The sequence below is a fragment of the Anomalospiza imberbis genome, chromosome 11, assembly GCF_031753505.1.
Source record: "Anomalospiza imberbis isolate Cuckoo-Finch-1a 21T00152 chromosome 11, ASM3175350v1, whole genome shotgun sequence".
Classification (NCBI taxonomy): Eukaryota; Metazoa; Chordata; class Aves; order Passeriformes; family Viduidae; genus Anomalospiza; species Anomalospiza imberbis.
This window is the reverse complement of record NC_089691.1, coordinates 9,983,996-10,007,851: the sequence shown is the minus strand read 5'-3', so window position 1 is coordinate 10,007,851 and position 23,856 is coordinate 9,983,996. Positions and strand designations below refer to the sequence as shown.

At 39.1% G+C, this 23,856-nt stretch overlaps 1 protein-coding gene across 1 annotated transcript in view; it reads left to right on the top strand.

The window, feature by feature from the left end:
- Window positions 1–12,878, top strand: part of ERC2 (ELKS/RAB6-interacting/CAST family member 2) — a 414,962-nt gene extending 402,084 nt beyond the window's left edge. Inside the window, exon 20 of the mRNA XM_068201794.1 lies at window positions 11,380–12,878. The gene's annotated coding sequence lies outside the window, so the exon portion shown is untranslated. The remainder of the gene's footprint in view (window positions 1–11,379) is intronic.
- The last annotated feature ends 10,978 nt before the right edge of the window (window positions 12,879–23,856 follow it).

The window sequence follows — 23,856 nt, the reverse complement described above, 5'->3', positions numbered from 1 at the left end:
TTTGGAAGACAGATAAATTAGAAATTATTGCTGGAACAAGCTGCACTTTCTACAGTGAGGCTACAAAATATTTTCTGATCATTACTGTGGTAATGCCTGATGATGGAAGATGCATACCATGGAGAATTAAAAATAAGATTTCATTTAATGAAATGAAAGATCCCCAAATATTCTATTGGAAAAAAAAATCTGCAAAGGACGCAGGTGACCCTCCTCTGCTCCTTTTTCACATCTCTTATTTGTGAACTTGTGACTTGAATGAGAAATTACTGTTTGTTTTTTGTTTTTTTGGGTTTATTTTTTTTGGGGTTTTTTTGCATGATTAACCATGAGCTCTGCTAAAAAGCTATTCCTGGCTTAAACAGTAACTTTTGATGATAAAAGAATTGATAAATTACAGTTGGGGTATATTTAATAAAAAAAAAAAAGGCTTGTGAATGAGTAGCTTAGATAAATTAATAAAAAGTTAGCTTGATTTGATCTCTGGAAATGTTTGTAGAAACAAGATTTCCTGATAAAAAATGCAGTGAAAGTGCACTCTTTGACTTAAACCTCACATTTTCATCATACAACATGCCACATTCAGATATGAAATAATGATCCAGCTGTGCTTTTTTGCTGAATTTCCCACATCTTTTTGTCCTAATCCAATGTTCTTTATACAGCACAGGCCACTCTGTCTCATTTACAGACTGTAAAAATATGAATGTAGAGGTTTACCTGGAAGTGGTGACCTATATATTATACCTTTAAGTTCCTATAGAAAATGAGGCAAGATCTGCAAGTGTAAGAAAATAAAAATGCAGAAAATTAGAATTAAATGGGTTAGATAATTTTGTTGCATTTAGAGTGTTGAAAGAGAAATTAGGATATGTTGTCAAATGTGGTTTTACCTTCTTGAATTAGAGAGTTGGTAAAAACAAATTTTCTGGAAAATAGCCTTAAAACTATCTTGTCTTTCTTGTAGTTGTCTAAGTAGGAAATATTGTTTTTTATAAGTACCTGTTTAGTTGTTGCTCTCCCTAAAATTAATGGAGGAATGAACAATTTATGTACTGCCATCACTATTCTTATTTTCCAAGTGGTTTCCATTAATTGAGTTCCACTCTGGGCTTTACCTTTTCCTCAGTGGGGTTGACACAATTGTGCATGCATATCAAGAGTATCTTCTGGGTTTGTTTTGCTGTTTCTAATTAGCAAATTACTGTCCTCAAAACTGCTTTTTGTGAACTAATCTTCTCGTGTTTTATCTTGTCCTGCAAGAACTGCAGGGAAAATAGAGGGTGGTGATGTCACACCATTTCCAGCTGTTGTCCAGTGCCACCTCACAGCAGTGAGCTGGGCAGAGGTTGGTGACAGGGCAGAAGGAGCTCTGCTGCAGAGAATGGAATAAAAAAAATGGGGAGAAATCAAGTTTAAGCAAGGAGAAAAACAGAGGAGTCAGACAAGGTCTGGAATGGGAGATTGAGAGGAGAAAGAAAATGGGCATAGAGAAATAGGTGTTCTCTAGGAAAAAATACTACTCAGTGTAAATTGTAGTTAGCAATGAATTGTGATTATTCTTGCTCGTTAATTTCCTTGTCTTGTTTTGCTGAACAGTTTAATTGCAATGCATCATTTTTTTAATAGTATCAAGCAGCAAATGTCATTGTAGTTTTATCTGATTTCATAAAGTTCATGTTTTTAGTTGTATGTGTTTACCTGTCATTTGACACTTGCATGGATGGTTTGAGTATCTTTGGAAATCTTGCAGTCTAAGCTTCTGATCTCTTCAACTCTTGCACACATATATGTTTTTGAGTGTACAGTGATTATAAAGGTGGTGTTTGAAGATTGGGAGGGAACAAATGTTTGCTTACTGCTATTTTATCATTTCCCTTTATGTGATACTCATCACCATTGGAATGCTGATAAATGTGGGTCCTCAGTCTGCATGGAATCATATATGTGTGCCTTTAGTTGAATGAAAGCCTCTAAGCTCCCCTTCAGGATAGACTCTTAAGCCTTCTCTTAATATTAAGTGCATTTTTAAGTCTCACATAGAGTAAAAATTAACAAATTAAAACATATGCTTGTATGTTTAACAGAGCTGGCCCCTATGTCTTCCCTATCATGCACTGAGAAATGCGTGGGCAGAGCCATAATTGTGGAGAAGCTCATAATATTGGGGCCTAAATTATAAAAATTATTGCATAATTAGACCACACAAGTTAGATTTCAAAATGCTGCGTGTTACTTGGATGGGTATTTAAAAAATAAGTAGCTGTTGAGCATGTATGGTCCTGTTCCCAGTGCCACACACAGTCATTGTAATGCTTTAGCAGTTTGAAGGAGTTTAAATGGATCCAGCACTGGTCTTCAAACAGATCAAACCTAACACTTACCTTAGTTGTATCTCTTTCTCCTTAACATTAAAAGATGAAACTGTAACATCAGGCACCATTTTTATAAGCAGTTTCATATCACAACCCATGTAAAATAAAAAAAATATATTTAGGATCACTTGGAGGGGAAGAAGGTGAGAGTATATCTCATGTACTTAAAACAGACTTTTTGTGTACAATAGAATTCTGACTATACTTTGACATGCTGATTTCTTTTATATTGTTATTGTCAATACAATAAGCATACCTCACAATGCCTCCCACAGCACAATCAGTATTTAGAAATACTTGATGGGATAACTTCAGTGAGTACTGGGGTATTTACTAGCAGAACAAACTAAGGAAATGGCCTGTTAATGGTTTATCTAAATTATGAAGTATAGGTGGGACATACAGCTGTTGGTACAAATATTCATATCCACAGAGCAATACCCTGAAGCCCTTTACTTTATTCTCAGCTTTAGAAGATGAGAAATCTGAGGTGATTGGGAAAGCAGGCACAAGCCATGAGATGCATCTTTATTAAATTTCTTGTTATTGCTTGGTTAAGGAAAAAATAACCCCAGAAAACTTTCAATAACCTACTGGAGCAGTGTGCCTGAAGGACACCATGCTTATGTCCAGCATTTCTAAGAAGACTTTTCAGGCCTGGCCAAGGATCCACCCTTTTCCTAAAGACAGAAATAGGCACACACATAAAGCACCTCAAAACTGCACTCAGCCCTCACCACCTCTCTTCTGCCCAACTCCATCCAGCTTTTGGGTGCATCAAAAGAAGGAGTACAGCCCTTGTGTGCCTCCTCACTGGCTGGGATGCTTTTAGATTAAACTTCCTCTGCACAACCACCAAATGTATTAGTATTTACTCTGGTACAACACCTAGTAACCAATATGCTTCTAACAACAGTGTGGTAGCAGCCACAGTAACTGGAGTTATCCAAGCACACCAGCCAGCCAATTTTAGCTATTAAATATTGACTGACTGGTAGGATGCATGAGGTAAAACCCAAATCATACTCCCTACAACCAGACAAATATGTATGAGATTTTAAGAATTTCCTTCTAGTCGCAAGTTATCAGCAAATCTCAAAAGATGGCAGAAAAAAACCCCACCTCCTACAAATTCTAGAAATTTCCCTTATCCAGAGAAAAGCCACAGCTCTGACCTTGTTTGGCTCAGGCAAACGCTTAAGAACAGAAAAGAAGTGCTCCTTCATCACTGGTAGCCAGAGAAAGAATGTTCTTTGCCCCTGACATAATTTTCATCCCTCCAAAAGGAGTGGCAGTCATTTCTGTGGATCAGCAGAAGCTGGAGCTCAGATGTGCTGCCAGAGCAGGGAGCTGGGGGGGCACCCAAAGTGCGACCACGCCTGAGCAAAAGCCCCTGGAGGAAACAGGGGACAGCACCAGGGAAATGCCTGTGCTGCAGACACAAAGAACAAGAGATTGCCAAACCCTCCCCTCCTTCAGCCGTGACCTGTTTTTATCCCTCTCTGCACATTTCACCTCTTACATAAGCTTTGCCTCATCTGGGGAGGAGGGCAGGGGCAGCACTAACAGGCTCCAGGGAGAGACAAATGTTTCAGATGCACAAGTGTTCAGCCAACTCATCCTTTGCCCCATATCTACAGACTGGTAGCTCTTGGCAGAGATGAGTCTGCAGGGACTCATAAAACCTGGGACCACAGCACAGTTTGGAAAGGCAAACAGAGCCCTCAGAGCTGAGGGACCACGAGCATCCTCATCAATGTACAACAGAAACCTTGCAGTGTTCCCTGAAAAAGTGTGGTCCACAAGGAGATAGGAAGGTGCATTCTATTCTGCATATTAGGGTTTAGAATTGAAATCTACCCCTCATTATATCTGTAATACCTCCTTTCATTGATTTAATTAATCTTTCTTGTCCATTTCACAACCCAGTTTTTAAAATCTGAATTAAATGTGTATTTTATCTTAAAGAAATGGGGGGGAAAGTACAGTGGGGGATCGTTATTTAAATAAGTGGATGTTCATAAATGAAACTTATCCAAGCTGGTATTTTATTTGGTTTGTTTTTTTCTGGTTTCATTTTGCAGTGAATTTCTAGCAACAAAGGTTTCTCTCTCCAGTGAAAATTTTGTCTTTTAAGAGAAAACAGTATCTTGAGGTTTCCTGTCTCTCTTTTTTTTTTTTTTTTTTTTTGATTAAACACAACATGCAGCAAGTTGCAATTAAATTTCAGTTAACAAAGTGCAAAAATACACCCACCCTCCATCTGCCAAAAATAAATAGAAAAGTAATTTCACATCCCTGACAATGACGACTGTGTTTATGACATATTTCTGGTGCCATATTCCACTCTCCTATCGCTGCCAGCTTGCATCCAGTATTTAGAAATAAACCAGAAACACATTGAACTTGCTGAACTAGATGTTGCCACACTGCAGCTCTAATGGGCTTAGTGACCACAACCTACAGGGGCCAGAATGTGTCAACAGCAAAAGGGCCAACCTCAATCACTGTCTGTGCTTTTACAAAGTTGTTACATGTTTAATTCTTTGCAGCTTAGTTCTCCTGCTGTTTTGGCTGCTCCAAACCAAGGCTCATATATTGCAGCAGCCCTCTCTACCTCGTATAATGCCACAAAGGTCCCAGCAGGAGACCTTTCAGTGGAGCAGACAAGCCACAGGCGAGGGCAAACAGGGCATCACAACTTCCTAATAAGATGACTTATTAGATTGGGGGCTTGACACAGCGTTTATTTAACCACTTCTTTTCCCGGGCGCAGGCCGGGCGCCGTGTGCGCGCTCGGGGCTCCGCCGGCGCTGCGCGGGTTCGCTGCTCCGAGCGGGGCCGGGCGCGGCTCTGAGCCCTGTCCCGCCGCCGCGGCCGGAGCTTCGCGCTCGGCCGCGCGTCTGCCGCCGCAGGGTCGCTGCTCGGCGGCAGGGCCGGCTCCGGGCCGGCAGAGCGCGGGTTAAGCGCGGCCGTGCCGCGTTTCCTGCCCGCACTTGCCGTGGCCCGAGGCGGTGCCGCCGCCGGAGCCGGGCGAGCCGCGCCGGGCCAGGTGGCGGGCAGGCTCACCGTGTTATTAGGCAGCACCGAGCGCGAAACCTTGATCTTCAAAAAAACCCCCAAAAAGGCCCCTAATTAATCCCGCGCATGAGAATAAATGGCATTCCACATCAGCCAGGATGGAAAAGGCACCTTCCAATTTCTTCAAGTGATCCCTGCTATCCACGGCTTTCAGGGAGCGTCGCTGTTTGAGGCACTTAAACCCGAGAATTCTTCTTTTCTTGTCGCTTCCATTCGATTTAAATAACAAGAAGAAGAAGAAGTAACAATGGTCTCAATGTGCTCTATCTTTAGGAAGTCATAAACGCCTTAACAAAGAGCCCGGTGCCCTGCGCTGCTGAGTCCCGGCCGCCTCCCTGTGCGGCTGCGGGGTCTCGTGGAATCGATGGAAGCTCTACCATCATCTTCACTCCAGCTCAGCCCATTGAAAAGTCCTGCTCTGAAGCCATCCTTAACACTCCCTCTTAATTCAATGTCCAAGTGACAGATTGAAGGATATGTACTGAGTTTTCTCATATGTCTGATGCGCTTTGATTTGGGCTGGACTTGTTTTATGAAAAGAAAAAGGTTCTAAGAAAAAATAGCTGTCTTTTAACTCATCTAGCACTTGTCTAATATTGATTTATAAACATTCCCAGTAGAGAAGGCATCCTTGTCCAAATTGTCTCAAGGTTCATAAACTTCATCTAATTTTATGATATAATTGTACAGTAGTTTTCAAGGGATCTTACTGTCTAGAGGGCTTGAATCCATTTGATTTTATTCATCCCAATGGTATCTGCTTTTATCCCTAACTAAGATTAACAATTCTGGCATTATAGCAATATGGAAAGTTCATCACATTCGTGCAGTGATTCTACCACCAGCTGCAGATCCTTCTGAAGTTTACTGTGTAATGAATTTAAAACATAAATAGCAACAAATGGGATAAATAATTTCTTTGCCAGAATTGGAGAAAAGTTAATTCTGTCTTTATAAATAACTTTTTATGCTGGTGGTTTTTTGTGAACCTTTCAATATTTAATTAAATCCCACAGTTTCTGGATCTTTCTTTTGAATATGTTTTACTTATGTATTTGTCATTTTTAAGCTTTTTTGTAAGTAGCTATAAATCATTGAAAAACTAAAGATAAAAATGGTTTTAGTTTTACAATGTAGCTATGAAGATATTTTCTAACATCTAAGAAATAGACCTCAGAGTTGCTCATTCAATATCAAGAGTTATCATTACCAGGGATATTTCACATTATTATAAAAGAGGGATTTGGTATTGGGATGTTGTAAAAGAGGTCTGAGCTCTTTATTTTCTGAAAGGAGTAGAGCAGGACACCGTTTGCTGAGGTGAACCTGAATGTTGTCAGACAGTTGCAGATCTCCCAGGTAACATTTCCTCAAGTGGAGTTTTAAAGAATGACTAAAATTTGTTCTCCTCCAAGCAGGGTGTTTACTTTCTGTGTCCAGTGTTCTCCAGATAATGTGCAGTGCTGCACTTACCTTTAGAATCAAGAAACTCCCTTGAGCATTACTTTAACCCACGGGCTTTATTGATTTGAGATGCAAAATAAAATTGTATGGCAAAACTTTGGTTATTAAAACTAGATCTAAACAAGGAAGACTAACATCAGTTTTGACAACAAACAAAACCAGTTTTTGTTCTATCGGTTATGTTTAAGAGATTCCAATTTCAAACCAAACACAACTTGTGGTTATTCTGTCAGATATTTATATAGCCACTGGGGCGCCATAGTTATGCACCGCATACATCATTGTATTTTTAAAATGTACTTAATGAACATTTTTTCTTTTCTGGTAACTACTTCATTGCCTTAAATGAATGCATTCCAATAGAATTTGTAACAAATGAGCACTTTGTGTTTGCATTAATGCCAAACACGTTTAACAAATTTTTAACAAGGAACACTGGCAAAAAGCCAAACTCCTAGAGGGACACTGAAGGAATGCTATAAATTTAAACTAGATTTTACCTTTTCACTCTGCTCAACAAGTGTCTTAGGTGTCTTTGGCATCTCAGCATTGAAAATTTTCTACGTAGGTTGGATACAAATTTATGCCTTAATTATTTTTCTTCTTGGCCCTCCTCACTAGAGATTTCCATGTCGATATAACAGGCTTTAACAGGTTACTGTACTCTTTAGAAAGTGAGAGGTGGGTTTTCTTTTTTTTCCTCAAGAGTTAGGCCAGGAGGAGGTAGCAAAAACCAGCATTTATTGTTGGGCTATAATGACAGGGAGGTTCAAACAGCACCTATCGTGCCATTGTCACATCCTCTGTTAAGGGCCCTCTACAGTGCTGAGCACTGCAGCAGATCTGTGCTACCCAATTTTGTTGCTTGTGCTGAGTTGAAAATATCTGGCCTGTGATCGTGTTTGCAACTGCACTTTGGGGCAGGGGAAAGCAGCCCACAGGGCTCCTGCTGGCCCCAGCTCTGAGCTCACACAGAAGCCACGAACAGATTTTTGGCTGAATCAAACTTCTGGGGGGTTTTTCAGTTGTTAAGTTATGCCCACATGGTACATGTCAGTACAGACCTTGGGAATCACCTACTCTGTAATACATGTTCGTATTAAAAGTGTTACAAGTAGCTCCACAAACCACATGCTTGCTCTTTACTTGTAACTTAATATATTAATTTAATTTTTACTGTGTTATTTCAGTTTTAATCAAATGCAGAACTGAAAAATAATAATACTTAGCACTCATCCAAGACTTTTAAGGCATATTACAAACATTAAGCCTTGCAAATTCCTGTGAGGAGCCTGATGTTATGCCTGTTGTAGCAAAGAGCAAGTTAAGCACAGAAGAATGATATGACTTTTTCCTTAGTCCCACAATAGACTGATGGCAGGGGCAGAATTTAGAGTGTCAGGGCTTTTTTTTAGTTAATAGAGTCATTCTTTTCATGGTTTTGCACAAAGGCAAAAATTGAGAATGATTTTTTTTTTCCTCCCTCCTAATAATTTACATGACGTTGTTGCAAGAGGCACAGGCAAATTCCAGGACATCACTTGAGAAAGACTTTATGAGTTATAGCCTTATTCCAGTCTAGTTACTTGTTTCCAGAAAATGAAATAATTTCCCATCATTTGTTGGTACTCTGATTGCAGTAGTGATGAATGAGTCTGGAGAAGGAAACTGAGGAATTCATCCTGACAGCTTTTTCAAAGATGTCACATTCTAGTGCAGAGGCCTTGTCGTAGGTTAGAGAGCAGAAATAGCCCTCACAGGTTTTCATTAATGATATCCTTCCCTACTAACATTTGGTCAGATACCAGTTCCCTGCAATAAAGTGTCTATTCCCTCTCTTTCCTACTCACTAATTACCATATCAGTTGTTGGCCTTTTATGTAGGTACCATGTGTAACAGGTTAGGAGAGGGCAATTTAAGCCTATGTGAATGGGTATCTGTTTTTGTATCTGGGTGCTTGTTGCAAACATTTGGAAAGCATATGGAGCATAATGGACATTAACCCAGATGTCAAAAATAGCCTGCATTTTACTACTGTTATTAAACAGTTTCCCCTTTAACCCCTTTGTGTTTACCCACCCTCTCCAGCTTGTTTCTGCAAATCACTGCTGAGAGGAAAGGATTGGAGGTAAAAAGTACTAATCAGGCAGGTGTCTTTATCCAAAGGAAAAACAATCTGAACAAATATTTGTGGGCTACTACACTTTTATATCTTCACATCCTTCTGCTGTTTTCATTGACTGGTATCTAATGGACTGATAGAGATGACAAACTCGTAAGACATTAATTTCATCTGGAGCACTGTTGAATTCAGGCCCAATGAATGTTACCAAACTTTATTTCTGTTTTAGAGGTTCAGTGACTTTTACCAAGTGCACCATTGAAGAAACAAATATAAATTTAATTTACTCAACCTCAGCTGGTATTTGACAGCAATATCCTTTTATATATTTATTTGACTTACTTGAGAAATACTTTGCATTTCCTACCTGTGGTGAACAAGTTTTTGTTACACTTCCAATACATATATGGTTTCCTGATGAATGGGTGGGTTGATTAAGTGGGTGAGGATTATTTGGGGGCTTTCATTCTGTAATAAAACCCCAATGAAAATCTGAGGATCAGGCTGAAGTGGGAATGCATTTTGCACTTTGCTGCTGTTCCCCAGATTGGACATTTTATTCTGGGTTCTTATTTTTTCTGAGCATAAAAGTGTTAATTGCAGAGGAACTTCAGCTTGTAAAATAGCAACTACATTGAAGATTTGCTGTGATTACATTTTAGTTTTAAAAACCTAGGCATTATTGTGCTGCAGTTTCTGGAATGTGCTCTCCTCATTAATTTATAGGTGTGCTTCCTCTGCCCCAGAATCTCTTTGAATGATGATTAAGAAATTCTCAGCACACAAAAGAATGGGAGCTATGCACCGTTCACCAAACGTAATGCCTGTGCTGACTTACAGTTTTCATAAAAAGTTTGCAACGATTTTATGTGCCAGAACTAGTAACATGATCTACTTTAGGAACTCCCTGGCTTTTCAGCTCTGCAGAAGTCATTTTTAGACTGTTCAGGGGCCAGATCCAAAACTTGTTAAAATCGGTGGGAACCTTTCCATATTTCAGTGGGCTTTGGATTAGTCCCTAAGTGTTTTGACCAGAAGAATTGTACCAACCACTCACTGCAAAATTAGAACTATACATCCATGTTTGTATGATATAAACTGTTATGTCTGCTTTCCAGCAAGATGTGAAGTTGAAAATAGGGATGTAAAATAATATGATAATTTATTCTGTTTCAGAAACAGTGTTTCACTTTACTAACATAATAATTTATCTGATAAATATTAGATTCTGAAATTTTAAAGGGGAATTTTAGTCAAGTAGTTCTATTTTTAAAACAACCCAACTTTTCAGCTGCATAATAAACCCTAAGCATTGTATGGAAAATTATTTTTCATAAAATGGGATGTTTTGGAAACTTTTAGGTTACATAAATGGAAGGGCAATAATGGAGAATCCCATACATAATGCATTTCAAAATTTCTAGAAACAAAGTCAGTGGATAAATGAACAACTGCTCTCTGAAGGAATAATTTCATTCCTCCCACTCATCTGATATACAGATAATGTGAATAAGACCAATTCACTGCTCTCTGTTCAAGCATACCATGGTGTTTGCTTGCACAACTAAAGTAACAATAGAAATCACTGAGGCCTCACTCTGTAGTCACAATCAGACAGAGTCTCATCCAAAGTTGGTGGAAGGCAGGAAGATTCTTCCCACTGGCTGAACTGTGCTAACACCACCTCTTTAGTCTCCTGGGTTTCAGGAGTGCCAGCCAAGGCAGGCAGAGCACCTGTGATTAGTGGGTGTGTGGCTGAAAACCTCTTAACACATTGCTGTGTGTTCTAACTTCTGCAACTCTGAGCTTCTTGTATCCATAAAACCTTTCTCCACTGTTCTGCAAATTAAAGTGAACTTAAAGTGCTTCAAATATGACAGGAAAATGGTGCTTCAAATTTGGAAGGCTGCTAGAGGTACTATACATTCCCACCTGTCACGGAACTGGGTGGAAATAAACCAATGATTCTCTTGGTTCCCACAGAAAAATATTTAATTTTATTAATAACATTTCCCTTTCAAAGTTACTGTGCTTATAGACAAGATCATAAAACTCACTGTTTACAGAATCGCAAGCACAACAGAATTTGACATCTTAGGAATTTAAAATATTTCTCTTGTAGGGGGAGTTGTGTCATACAAATTAGCACTAAAACTAATTGCTACCCTATGAACATAAGTGGGTTCAAATTGAATTTAAATGCCTTGCTTAATTGTCAGCCCCTAGAAAAGCATTATATTCACTCATATGTATGAGAATCTTGATTAGATGAGAACTAAGATGCTCTGGATGCTTCAGTCATGTTGTTAATTGGAATATTTTTTCCCTTGTTACAGTTGTCAGAGGAACTAGTGAAAAAGGAAGAAAAAACTGTAGCACTGGAAGGTAACAATGATAATCTATTGCACTGGATCTCCAAACATGACCATGTTATCCTGGAGAAGATCACAGATGCAGAAAATAAATGCTGGGGTTGATATCTAATGAAATGCTGCATTAAATAGCATTTTCTCCATTATTTCTTGTAGTCTATTGTGAAATTAGATACTTTGGAAAGGAATGAAGGAGACTCAAGCAGAAATTATAAGAGCTTCATTTCTGTCCTTAATGGGTCTTGTGAGTTACTCTGTTTTTACAATGAAACCATCTGTTCAGAATATAGTTATTTCATAAAGTTCAGTTAAACAGGTTATATAGCAAATTTTTGGTAAATTAATATTGATTTTAATAGGTAATTCAGATTCCCTAGATGTGGCATCTGCATTTGCTGATTTTACCTAGTCTATTCTAAAGTATCACTTCTATTGCACTAGATTATCAGAGAGGTATTAGTAAAATGCTATATAAGGGTGTTGGCATTAACTTTACCCCCAGTTAGATACAGGCTTTTCCAAAAAAATAAAGACAAGCCTTTACCCTCCTCTGTTTTCTTTTCTCTACTGATAAAATAATATAAATTAAAACCAAACCAAAACCAAATATTGATACTATAACCGGTATTAAGCTCTGGGCCAGGTTGGAAATGAAATCAATTTTTGGTACTAATAACTGATGACAAAGCTTAGTTTTATGAAAATATGGTGTGTGTCTCTGACAATGCATAGGACATCTAATTTGAACAGAAATGTATGATTATATACAAGATGTATCTATTCCTGGATGGTAAAAGCTTGAGGTGTATATAAATACATATGTGTGTATATATATGGACATGTACACAAGGATGTATCAACCTTTTACCATCCAAATGCATACATGTTTTCAACAATAAAAGCTGGGACTCTTAAAGAAATAAACAAAAACAAAAATAAAGATAAGATTGCTGTGAATACAGTATATGCACTAGGTCTCCTGTAAATGTGGAACTGTTTGTTATTGTTCTCTGCATTGAAAAACAGTCTCCAACACGGACCCAAATGAATCTTAGATGTTAAAGAAAATACCAGTGAACAAACAGCACTTGAAGGCTGTGTCAACAAAATGTGTCTAGTAAAATAAATTTAAAGCACATGCAAGGAAAAATAAAAAGTGAAATCATTATATTCAGTGAGACACTCTTAACTGACAGTCAGATCTCTACCACTTCTCAAGGAGAGGCTCCTTCGGACTCCACAAACATTTTCAGTCAGTCTGGCAAACATGTGCAAATGTTTGGCTGTTTTGTTGAGGCATCTTTTCGTCCATGGAAGAAATGCTTCCATGCTGGTGGAAATAGAATATCTGCATTTTTAAAGGACAAACAATAAATTTAAGCATGGGTGGCCTTAATCCTTAGTAGTTTTTCTTTGCTGCTGTTAAAAAAAAAGAAAAAAAAAAAGAAAAAAAAAAAAAGAAATCTAAATGGATACTCCTAAAGTCTTGCACTGAATTTAGAAAAATTATTTTTTGAACCTGTGGTGCGATTAACCCTAAACATCCTACATGAGCCATACATAGTAATCCCCTTAAAATTATTGTCTAGAGATGATGTTTTATTTATTTGTACCATGATTCTTGGTGCAATCAATGAGCAATTTATTTGAGCAGGAGTCCTGCTGGATGTTACTCTCTTCAGTAAATAGAATAAAATGTATAGAATTAGCATAGCGCAGATAATCCAAATTTCATTCATGTTTAAAAAGTTTGTCCTTTAACTATCAACGGCATTTTAGATCTTTGTTTTTGAAACAGCAAAGCTTTTGGGAGTATATTTAGCACATATGACAAATGTTGCACTTGGAAACTCAGACAACAAAACAGGTTTCTCATGACAAATTTGTTGTCGCAGTAGGGGACAATCGTCTGTGTCTCTTACAATCAGGTCTTTACCTTAACTCTGCAACCGAATACTTGAAGTAGGATATAAACTAGGGGGGAAATAGGGTCACAGATACAAAGCTGTATAGTTAGATATTTATATGTATGTGCCAATTTTGTCACAGACATTATTTTAGGGGCATTTTTACCCCACTCATGTTGGTATGAGTATTGATCTAAACTTTTATCAGGGCCTAAGAGTTAGCCCCTAAAGAGGAAAATTTTGTCTAACATTGATTTTTTCTTTCTTGCTTTTTTTTTTTTGGTTTTTTTTTTTTTTTGGTTTCTTCTCCTTCTTTTCATTTCATGTGATATTCTATGATGTTTGGAGTAAATCTTTTCATATCCTAAAATAGAATCTCGGGGTTTACAATAAACACTGTGATGTTGGGAAATATTTTATTTGAGCTATGTTTGGTAGATTTTTTTTCCCCCTCCTCTGAGTGTAATGAAGCAAACCACCTTTTGTTTAACATTTAAGATATTGGTTATTATTTTAATGTGAGATCAGTCTTGTACTGCACATTCTTTCTTTCGTTTAAATGTACAGTATGAATTTTGTATTTAATGAATTTTGTGTATCCAGTATGCACGTACCTGCACATTGACTTTCATTTGAAAGTGGGTTTCAATTTCCTTTTTAAACAGTGTTTATGAAAAGACCTCAGATGTGTTGACACAAACTATATCCGCAATGTTTCTTTTGTGTGTGTAGGGTGACGTTTGAATGTGATGTTCTGCAGCAATGGGTCAGTATCCCCTATTTACCTTAGATCCTCATTTGATAGTGCTTCTTGTAATAATTTTTTCAAGTCAGTGGCATGTTCTGGATTGTGATATTGATATATGGTTAAGGACATTGATATGAAACTAAGGAATTCCTAGAAATTACCAGTGGGCATGTATTAGACAGTCATTGTAATTTAATGTCTTGTAGAAGTGTAAAGTACCAAGGTATTTAGAGTTCATAACATTGTTATCATGTGTATGGGAAGTATTTAGTGTTGATCAGCTTGTTTATTTTCATCAAATAAACTTTGTTTCTTTCTGAAATCAGTGTTGTGTCATTAAAAGCAGGTTTAATGACTGTAGGAAAATGTGTGAGAGATGTTTTCCACATGGTAAATCCATCACACTCCTTATTTCTCTAATTGCTACCATTCAAAGTAATTTATCTTCCTGTTGTTACTATCACATAAACTGTTTAAGAAAGCATAAAAAGGAAAATGTCTCATAGGCCCCACTCCCAGAAATGCTTACGAGCAACTTTACTAAAGTGAGGAACCATTTTCTGGATTGGGCTCTTACAGAGCAATATGCTTTTGAGTGGGTTTCTAAAACATAATATTCTTGTGTGACCCTGTGTAATTGCATAGAAAATTACATTTTGTTTGTGTGCTTTACTGACCAAAAGCCATAAGGTGTGAAATTCTCTGCACAGTCAGCTCCTTTTTCAGCTGCCTGGTAAGTGCTTCCCCGTTTCCATTATGTTCACTTTTTTTAGAAAAGGAACTTTTGTTGACCAGGAATTTCTTACCTCATAGAAGTCCCTGGACCAACTCAGGGCACACACAGCAGGAGAATAAAAGGTAAGTTAAGTATGCATTTTACTTAGCTTATTTAAACCACACAGTCTCTTAGTTTTAAGCTCTGTTTCTTTACCTATAAATTACTTTTCTTTCGTAAGAGAAAGAAACTATGCACTAACCTAGGATATTAAGTTTCACTTTTAACTACAGCTAAATATACATTTATTGTGTATTCTACTTATGCCTACTTAGCTTTGAGCTGCAATGGCACAAACTGAGTGGCAGTAGCTTCTATCTCCTTTTCAGACCTGCACAATTATTTGGAGCAGCTTGTTTTGTGTTCTGCTGGTGTCTGTGTTAGGAGGTTGCCCATCCCATTGGAGACACATTTTTGATTCTATTTTCAGTATTGATCACATCCAGCTTTAAAGGCAGCTTCCCCACCTGCTGATAGGTGTGACAGTATGTGCCAATGTGTCTTACTAAGGAGCTGAGAGGACCACAGTGGGTTCGGGGAAACTGTCAAAGGCCCTTAAAGCCTATTTTCTGTAAAATGGTTTTCAGTAAGGATCTTTCCTCTGTAAAAAGCATCTGTGAGGGCCCCAGGGGAGGGCCAGGACCAGATCATGTTTGTGTCTGTGGGTGCTGCAGAGGTGGGGAGCTCCCCAGAGGGCAACTCTGGGTGCAGGAACATCTACACTAATGTTGGAGTTTGAGTTCATACAGTCAAGAGCTCCTCCAGCTCTGAGAGAGCATGGTTAAGGATCAAGCTTTTCAGAGAGGCTGTTTGTTCACTCCAGATTTGAGCCAGAGTAGCTCCAGGTTTGAGCAAGCAGAAGTATAAGCAGTGGGAAACTCTCAGGGGATGAAGCTGTGTCAGCTTGCACCTCAAGCCAACATGTCAGTTAAGACACATTTTGGGAGTCCCAAACAGCTCCATGCCAGCACGAGTTGGATAAAGCTGAACTCCTGCTGCATCCCAGGTTGTTCACACTGTGCTCTAGGTCCAGGATTTGTTCCTGGAAGAGCCTCACTAACCAGCACACACTGGGCCCTGCCCCGTGCAGAAACCTGTCACAAAGTACAGAACAGAGTGGCAAAGAAGGGCGTGTCACCTGTTGATACTCCTTCTCCAAACCACGAAACTTTTAATAACCAAAGTATTAAATCATTCTAAATAAAGCCAAGTGAGCTCTAAATAAGTAATGCAGTTCCCATTATGAAGTCAGTGGGAGCTCTGCACATTGCCAGGGCAAGATTTGACCCACAGATGAAAAGTACAGCTGATGAGGGGCTGCAGTGCAGATTTTCCTCCTGTGAGATTACAGTGATGTTATTTCATGCTCATAACTTTCCAAATAAGATATCTCTTTTTCAAATGCACCTTTTCAAACAAGAGGCAACCTCTGCCTTTATCAGGAATAGCCCAGGGCACATTGTTTCAGCTTTTGTATGAGGCTGGAGGCACTGGTGCACTAGAAGCCCACCCTTGATGGATGCAGTTACAGAATCAAGGACTAATTTTGTTTGGGTTTGCATTCCTTCCACTCCTTGCTCTTGAAAATGACTCTTTCTACAGAATTAGACTGTTCTAACCCCAAATCTCCACAGATGCAGGGGAAGAGCAGGCACGATGCCAGTGCATCCTAAAGACAACGCATTGTATCCCTTTGAAACGCGCACTTGAATTTGTGTTACAGACAGTTGTCTATTCCCACGAAGCTGCAAGTCTCAGGACAAATAGTAGAACTTTGAACTCATCCAGTTTCAGATGGAGGCGAGTGTCCAACTTTAAACAGGCCGTGCTTTTGGTGCTCACCCCAGCAAGGCCAGGAGACAGCAGATGTTCTGGCAGCTGCAGCTGCCGTGCACTCGGGGAGCTGGGGCTGGAGGAGAGCAGCCAAGCTGCCTCCAGATGGAGCAGACAGGGAAGAGGCGAGTGGGAGGCTGCACAAGGAAGTCAGATAGCTCCAGATAGCAATGGACTGATGATATGTGGCTCCAGAGCACCTAACCAGCTTCACAGAGGCTGCACAAGAGAAATCAGCACCAATCCACAGCTAACCTGGGCTCAGTGAGAAGCCTTCTTGCCGTGGGAAAATCGATAGGGAGGAAATATCTGTGCAGAACACATGATAATGGAGCATGGTAACTACTTTTTATTTGAATGTAATTTGGACAAATGCATTACTCATAAGTGAGTTATCCAGGGCTTGCCAAATATGTGGTTAAACAGTTATTATAGCAAATTACACCATCATCTAAACACCTCTGTTTTGGCTCTTAGTTGACTCCTTTTGCAATGAGGTTGTATTTTTTTTCTTGATTGCTGTCTAATATTGCTGTTCTTTACTGTTTTGGTTACCATAGAAATAAATAATGACACAAACAACAACATGCATACAAGTGAATAAGAGCATTTTCTGAATTTCACAAGTAGAATACCCTTGTTAATGAAGACCTCTATGGTTGCATAGTTCTTAACATAGTTCTCATGTCTATTGATTCATGTCCTCATATGCATTTTATTATGGGCTTTATATTTCATTTTAAACTTCCAAAAATAAAGAAAAACAGCTGAAGTACATTTTTTTTTTAAATGGCCAGATTCTGGTTAGAGGTTAACACAGGCCAAAAGAGAACACAGATCTGCCCCCAAGCTCTTGCAGTTTTGTTTTGTTTTAATAAAAAATCCTTATTACAATCCACAAAGGGTCACAAAAAGGCAGCCATTACAGACCAGCCGTATTCCTTGTGCAGCTCTCCTGCCCTCTGCACCTTCTCCAGGCTTAGATCAACCAAATATGTGAAGGCAGGACTGTTGTCAGTCATGATAAGCGTGTGCATTAAGGGGCTAATCCAAACTTTACTGAAGTGAAATGAAAGTCCATTGATTAAAAGTAAATTTCTGATTGCAACACACTTTCTTCTTTCTGAAGCAAATGTGTACATTTACAGGAGCATGGGGCCAAACTGTTTCCTCTATATATCAAAAGTCCAGCTAAATGTAAGTCAGATGAACAGACTGCCTGACATTTTGAATGCTTTGTGATAAGAAAATAGATCTTAGGTCTCATTATTTAAATTCATTTACAGTGTATTTTGTCTGTAGTTGTCCTGTCTGTGTATCTAGAGCAGCACTCAACTCCTACCAACTCTTAACACAATCTTTCCTTGTGGTGGCTTTACATTATGATCACTGATCTCATAGAATTTGTTCCAATTTAATAAATATCATTCAGTCCACTGGTTACTTTGCTATTGCTAAAGGTAGTCTGCTATTGCCTAGAGGAGTAAAATGCATTTTTAGGAGTCTATTTTCTAAAACAAATTAAATTCTGAGCAATCTTCAGGAGAAAGAAGAGGCAAAACCCTCCACCATAATTATTAACTCCCAGGACTGTCCATGTAGCCAGTTTCTAGAGGATTTGTTCCAATTCTGATGCCATTCACCATGTCAGAGTTGTTCTCTCTGAAGTTAAACAACCAGTCTCCTATCTGAAAGCTGAGGGTTGTAAATCTCCCTTGTGAATGTTGCCCATGACAGGGAAGGAAAGACTTGCATAATTACCACTTGTACTTCCTCAGAGAACATGAGCTCAAGTCTAAAGCAAGGAGTTTGGTCAATAAAACATCAGAGTCTGAAAACTACAGGAAAAGACCTGTCCAGCTCATATGATAAAATTTTATTTTCTTGGTTAAAGGAAAATTAATATTTCAGAAGAATACCACAGAAGCCTCTTCCTCATACCTGATTATTTTTCAGATATTCTTAATTTTTCTTCAAGATTGCCATCAGTTAATGTAATTCATAGCTAAATTAACTGAAATGTCTTAAAATCTTCCTTCTCTGTGAAGCATAGCAGATTGGATATAGTTATTCTGCTAAAATACAGAGAACCGTTTACTGAGCTGACTATAAACATGATTATATTCAGTAGTGTCTGTGAAACAGGTTACAAGTTTAAAATCAGGAAGCAAGAGAAGCACCTTGTTCCCACGCTACTGAAGTCAGAAGGAATTACTCTCAGTCCTTCACGAGTGAGTGAGGGATATCAGTGCTTGGTATTTGGGGCTATAATTGGTCAGATAGCTTACAGAAGAATACAAGTACTCATGTGAGCAAATTTTTACAGGACTTAGAGCCTGAAATCAATTATAAATGCATTTGGGTTAATGTGAATGCTCGTGGTCAAACTGGTACCTTTTCACAGCAATCCTTGTCCACATCTGTTCTCTACATAGGTCACAGGGAAAGATTTGGGTTAAATAAAATGTTTGTGCATTGCTGCTCTTCTCCACTGCTTTTTCTGCTTCCTGCACTGCTCTGCACATTTTTTAGCTCTAAATTCCCTCACACAAAAGGTCCATATGCAGTCTTTGAAAACTTCTTCATGAAGGAAGCCTGTGATTCTTCAGCTGCTTTGCCATCTTCTCTGGGGGTGCACAGAGAACTTGGCATGAGGCAGGAGGCACCTAAGGTAAGACTGGCTGAAATTAAACACAAGCTGCAGACTTGGATTACCCATGTGTCCTGTGCAGTATGAAACACCCTCCTCCCTTTGATTGCTGTGGCATTTGAATATAATCAGCACCTGGCACAACAGAGACTGAAATACAAAAAAAAAACCAAAAAAACTTATAAAAATTTCTTTATATTACATTTTCATCATCAGTGTCCCAAGGAATCAGGCAAACCAGGAAATATTCAAAATTGGTTGTTTAGAATTTTTTTTTCAGAATTCACCTGTCTAGTTTGGCTCAATTATTTTTCCCTCTCAAATATGAAATTCCAAATACTAACTCTGACGCATACACATTTGGTAAACTCTGAGGAATTAGAGAGAAATTGCATTGGAGGGGCAAAATTGCAGGTGGTTTGTTTGGCCTTGCCACCAGAGCAGGTTTGGAGAAGAATTTAGATTACTTACCAAGACAGATACTAAACTGCAGCCTGAAAATAAAGTAAATGTATTTGAATTGAGTAATTCACATGAAGGGAATGGTGCCTTGATGTGTAATAGCCCAGTTCTTCCAGGAAGGTCAAGCACCAGAGGAATGGGACAACTTTTAAAAATCAGATGTTTTTATTTTTCTAAATTTCTTCCTATTTGCATATTCATTTCAAAGTCGCTGCCTTAGACTATATTATAAACAAAATGGCAATTGAAGAGATAGTTTTGATGTGATGCACATCCTACTTGCACCGCAGGAATGAAGATGAAAAGGACACTTCTTTTGAGTGCCACATCTTAGTATGGTTTTGTAATTATGCTACACAGACAATATTAACAATTCTTATTAAATACAGGATATCATCTTGAAATGAATACCAGACTTTTAGGAAGGGCTTTGTAACAAACATTTCAAAAATCTGATTTTACTTTGAGTTAGCTTTCAAAATCCAGTCCAGATATATGTAAAGAATATAGAACGTAAATATATTTTCTAAAGTACTACAGTATGTGAAATTTATAAATTGTTACATGCTTTCCTTTCCTAAAGCAGCTGGGTGAAGCTTAGTCTCAGATCAGATAGAATCTTTTAGATAAATCATTTATGACTAGATGACTTCTTATCCAAAAGTCAAATATGTGATCATTTACAGAGGTCACTGGCTGTATTCTGCTCTGTGTTCCATAATCAGCTGAAATAAACCCCAAAAGTCCCTCCTGAATGTATGCTCACGGGGTCACAGTATAATAAAATACTGCTCAAATTGTGTTTCAGACAAGGAATGCTTTCCCCAAAAGTGCTCTGGTCTCAGGGACAGGACTGTCAATATGCATTGCAGTGCAAATGGCAAGTATAAAGTCCAGCATTTGGAAGGGGAGTGCCCTGCCCATTTAGTAGCAAAAAGCCCTGCTGTGACACACATTTAACTATTTAAGTGACTTTTATAATGTATATCCTATACTATTTTACAGAGTCTAGCTGGGACTTACAACTAAGACACCTTTTTGGCACAGAGGAAAAGTACAAAAAAATATTGAAAATCTTGAGAATATTTTCTGAACAAATACAAGCTGCTGCTGTGGAGTAGTGAAGAAATGCTATCAGATTCTATGGAAATAGCCTCAGAATATCTCACCCATGATAATGCAGCCTCCACAGTAACATCATAACCATATTGTCAAAAAAAATTGTAGAAATACACCTAACTGATCATGAGAATGCAATAGATGTTCTGTATAAAACCTTATAGAAAGGAATGAGGTTTGGCTTTCCTCTGAAGTTCACTACAAGCAGCAGTGGATCAATCAGTACATCCACCTCTGTTCTGGGTAAGCTCCCCTGTATGCCTCAGATAATCTGGAAGGAAGTGTTTTATGAAAATATTGGCAAAACAACTGACTAAATGAGGAAAAATGTACAATTGGCAACCTGTAATAAAGACTATTAGATAAACTGAAGTGCAATGACTATTATCAAGCAATTAAGTGGCTACTCCTGTAGCTGTTCCTTTGCTTGGCTGCTTTGTTGAAAGTGATATCATGAAGTCACCACTCTGCTTTGAATTACAGGTTATTACTGGCTGGGTGGAAGAAATGCTGCCACCAGGACAGGTGCCAGCAAGGCAGGGCTGGGCAATTACCATCACACTGGGCAGTAATGAGTACCTGTCATGCTCTCCCAGAAGCAAAGTACAGCTGCTTGATGAAAATGCTTACAGTGGTCTGTGCCATTATAAAGGAAAGATCTTCCATCCCCATGGGGCTGTCCCGCAGGAACTGCTCAGATGGTGTTTCTCTGCCTTTGGGTGAAGAAGCAGAACAAAAGCAGTCGCACACACACAGGCTATGGACTTTGACACCAGCACCAAGAGAGGCTGGAGGGCAGTGAAGGCCTCAGCTCATCCCCACGTTGCCACGTCCTGCCTGGAAGGACAATGCACTTTTCACCACTGTGGTCCTTGTTTCTTCCAATATTATACCATAAACATATTTTGTCAGGTTGCATCTCAAAAAGTGACACTCTACAGGCTCTAAAGAGCAGAGAGAATAAGAAGTGGTTCATAATAAACCAATTTCCAGCTTTCCAAGTTACTGATTTTAGCAGAAGAACCAAGTGCCATATGCCCTTTTCACCTGTTCTGTATAAATCTTAGCAAATATTCCTCTGCCTGGTCTCACGTCTCTGCTGTCAGTGTATCCCTGTGTTCTTCACTGTGAGCAAACACACTGTCGGTGCCATTTTCAAAAGTCTTCACATTTTTTGTTAAAATTGAGGAAAATAATGTAGAGCTGAAATAGTACCTTGATCATGAAAAATAAAGACAATAATATCACCAGGGCAACAAGTCACACGGTCTGCCTGATCAAATACTTAAAATGAAGAGCTCAAAACTCATCTTAACCTTAAATATATTTTAAAATGAGTTTTAAATAATGCCATATTCTAAATAAACTGGAGGAATCAAGGTCAATTGACAGACTACTATGGAGCTTGAAAGATAGGGTTAAATTTATCAGATGTTTTACTCATGGTGCCTAAATTAATAGCTATCTTCAGAATGATACTGGCTCTAAGCAGTCATGGACAAATATACATTGGCTTAGCTGTTATGACATATCTTTAGTCCTAAGGAAATGATGAATTAGCTAAGTACTCTTTAAGATAAGTGTCATATAGGGGCTAACCAAGATCCCTTCTCTCACTCTTAAACACACTTTACTGATGACATGTGTGTGTACATACACTAAAGAAATCCTTGGAGATATTTCAGGTGAGAGCTTCAAACAACATCCACCTACATTCCTCCTTGAGCTATGCGGAATTTGAGGATCTAATATTGCTACAATTATAAACTCCAGCCTAATCTTCTAATCTTCTCAGAGGTAAGGAGTGCTATTCAGGAGCGGGTGTGGCCCCAGGCAATGACACTTGGTTGTGACCACGTCAGAGTCAGAAGTGGGTATCAGACTGGTCCATGCCTATAGAAAGTCTGTGGAGCCCTTTCCTCTCTTCTCCTTTTTCCCAGTTCATGGTCTGCTCCTCTGCTGTCAATACAATCAATCTCCTGAGAATCCTTGTTGCCTGCAGGTCGTGAGTGCGGCACAGCGATCACACCAACACCACCAAAATATGACACCAGAAAATGGGATTTAAAAGCCTCCTAAGGTAGGAGTCCTACCTCCTAAGGTCCAAGGGGTGTGTTCAAAGAGCAGAGATCCTAGTGTGATCCCTCACCTCTACAGCTCCTGCTGGGCTGCTCCTCTGGCCCTTTGTGGGAACTGAACTTGGGAACTGAAGCACAGCCCTGAGGCAGGGACCTGCATGGAGATCAGGACTGGCTGTTCCATGGGAGGGATGCAGATGGGCTCTGGAAAAGAGCCTTGTGCTGTCCTTGTCCCACTGTCTCCCATGCTGGCCCCCCCTGCAGCCATGGCCTTCTGTGTGCCACCTACTGTGCAGCTCTCTGAGGAGGAACCAGGACACCTGGCTGGGCTGTAGCCAGTGTGACAAACCTCCCTGCCTGGTCATCTCTGGAAAATGAAGTCTCTGTGTGCCTTTGTGTGCGCATTGGGGAGAGTTATGTTCAGGGCACTCAGAAGAAACATGTAAGAGCCCTCCAGAGTTTATGGGAGGTGCCTCTGGCCTCAGTGAAAGAAGGAACTGGTAGCATTAGGAGAGGGTAAGTACTCTGTTGTTAAGGAGCGGTGGTGGGATTGTTTATTTTTCCTCCCATAAACGTTTTTTTTAAAGGTCCTAATGGAAACAAAGCAAAGTATTATTCCTCTAAAAGCACTATTCTTTAAGTAAACCAGACTCACTACTTGAAACATTCCAATGACATATGGTGGCAGCAGGGGGATGGCCGAGATGTGGACGGGCAAGGTATCACTGAGATAAAGACCCACACACAGAGACAAAGGTACAAGGTGTGAGCAGAGGGACACGTGCCCCAGAGACAGGCAGGACAGGAGAGAAAAGCAGCACATTCATCTATGGGTGTAAATTTATCCCTTTGATAGTTACCTTCAACAA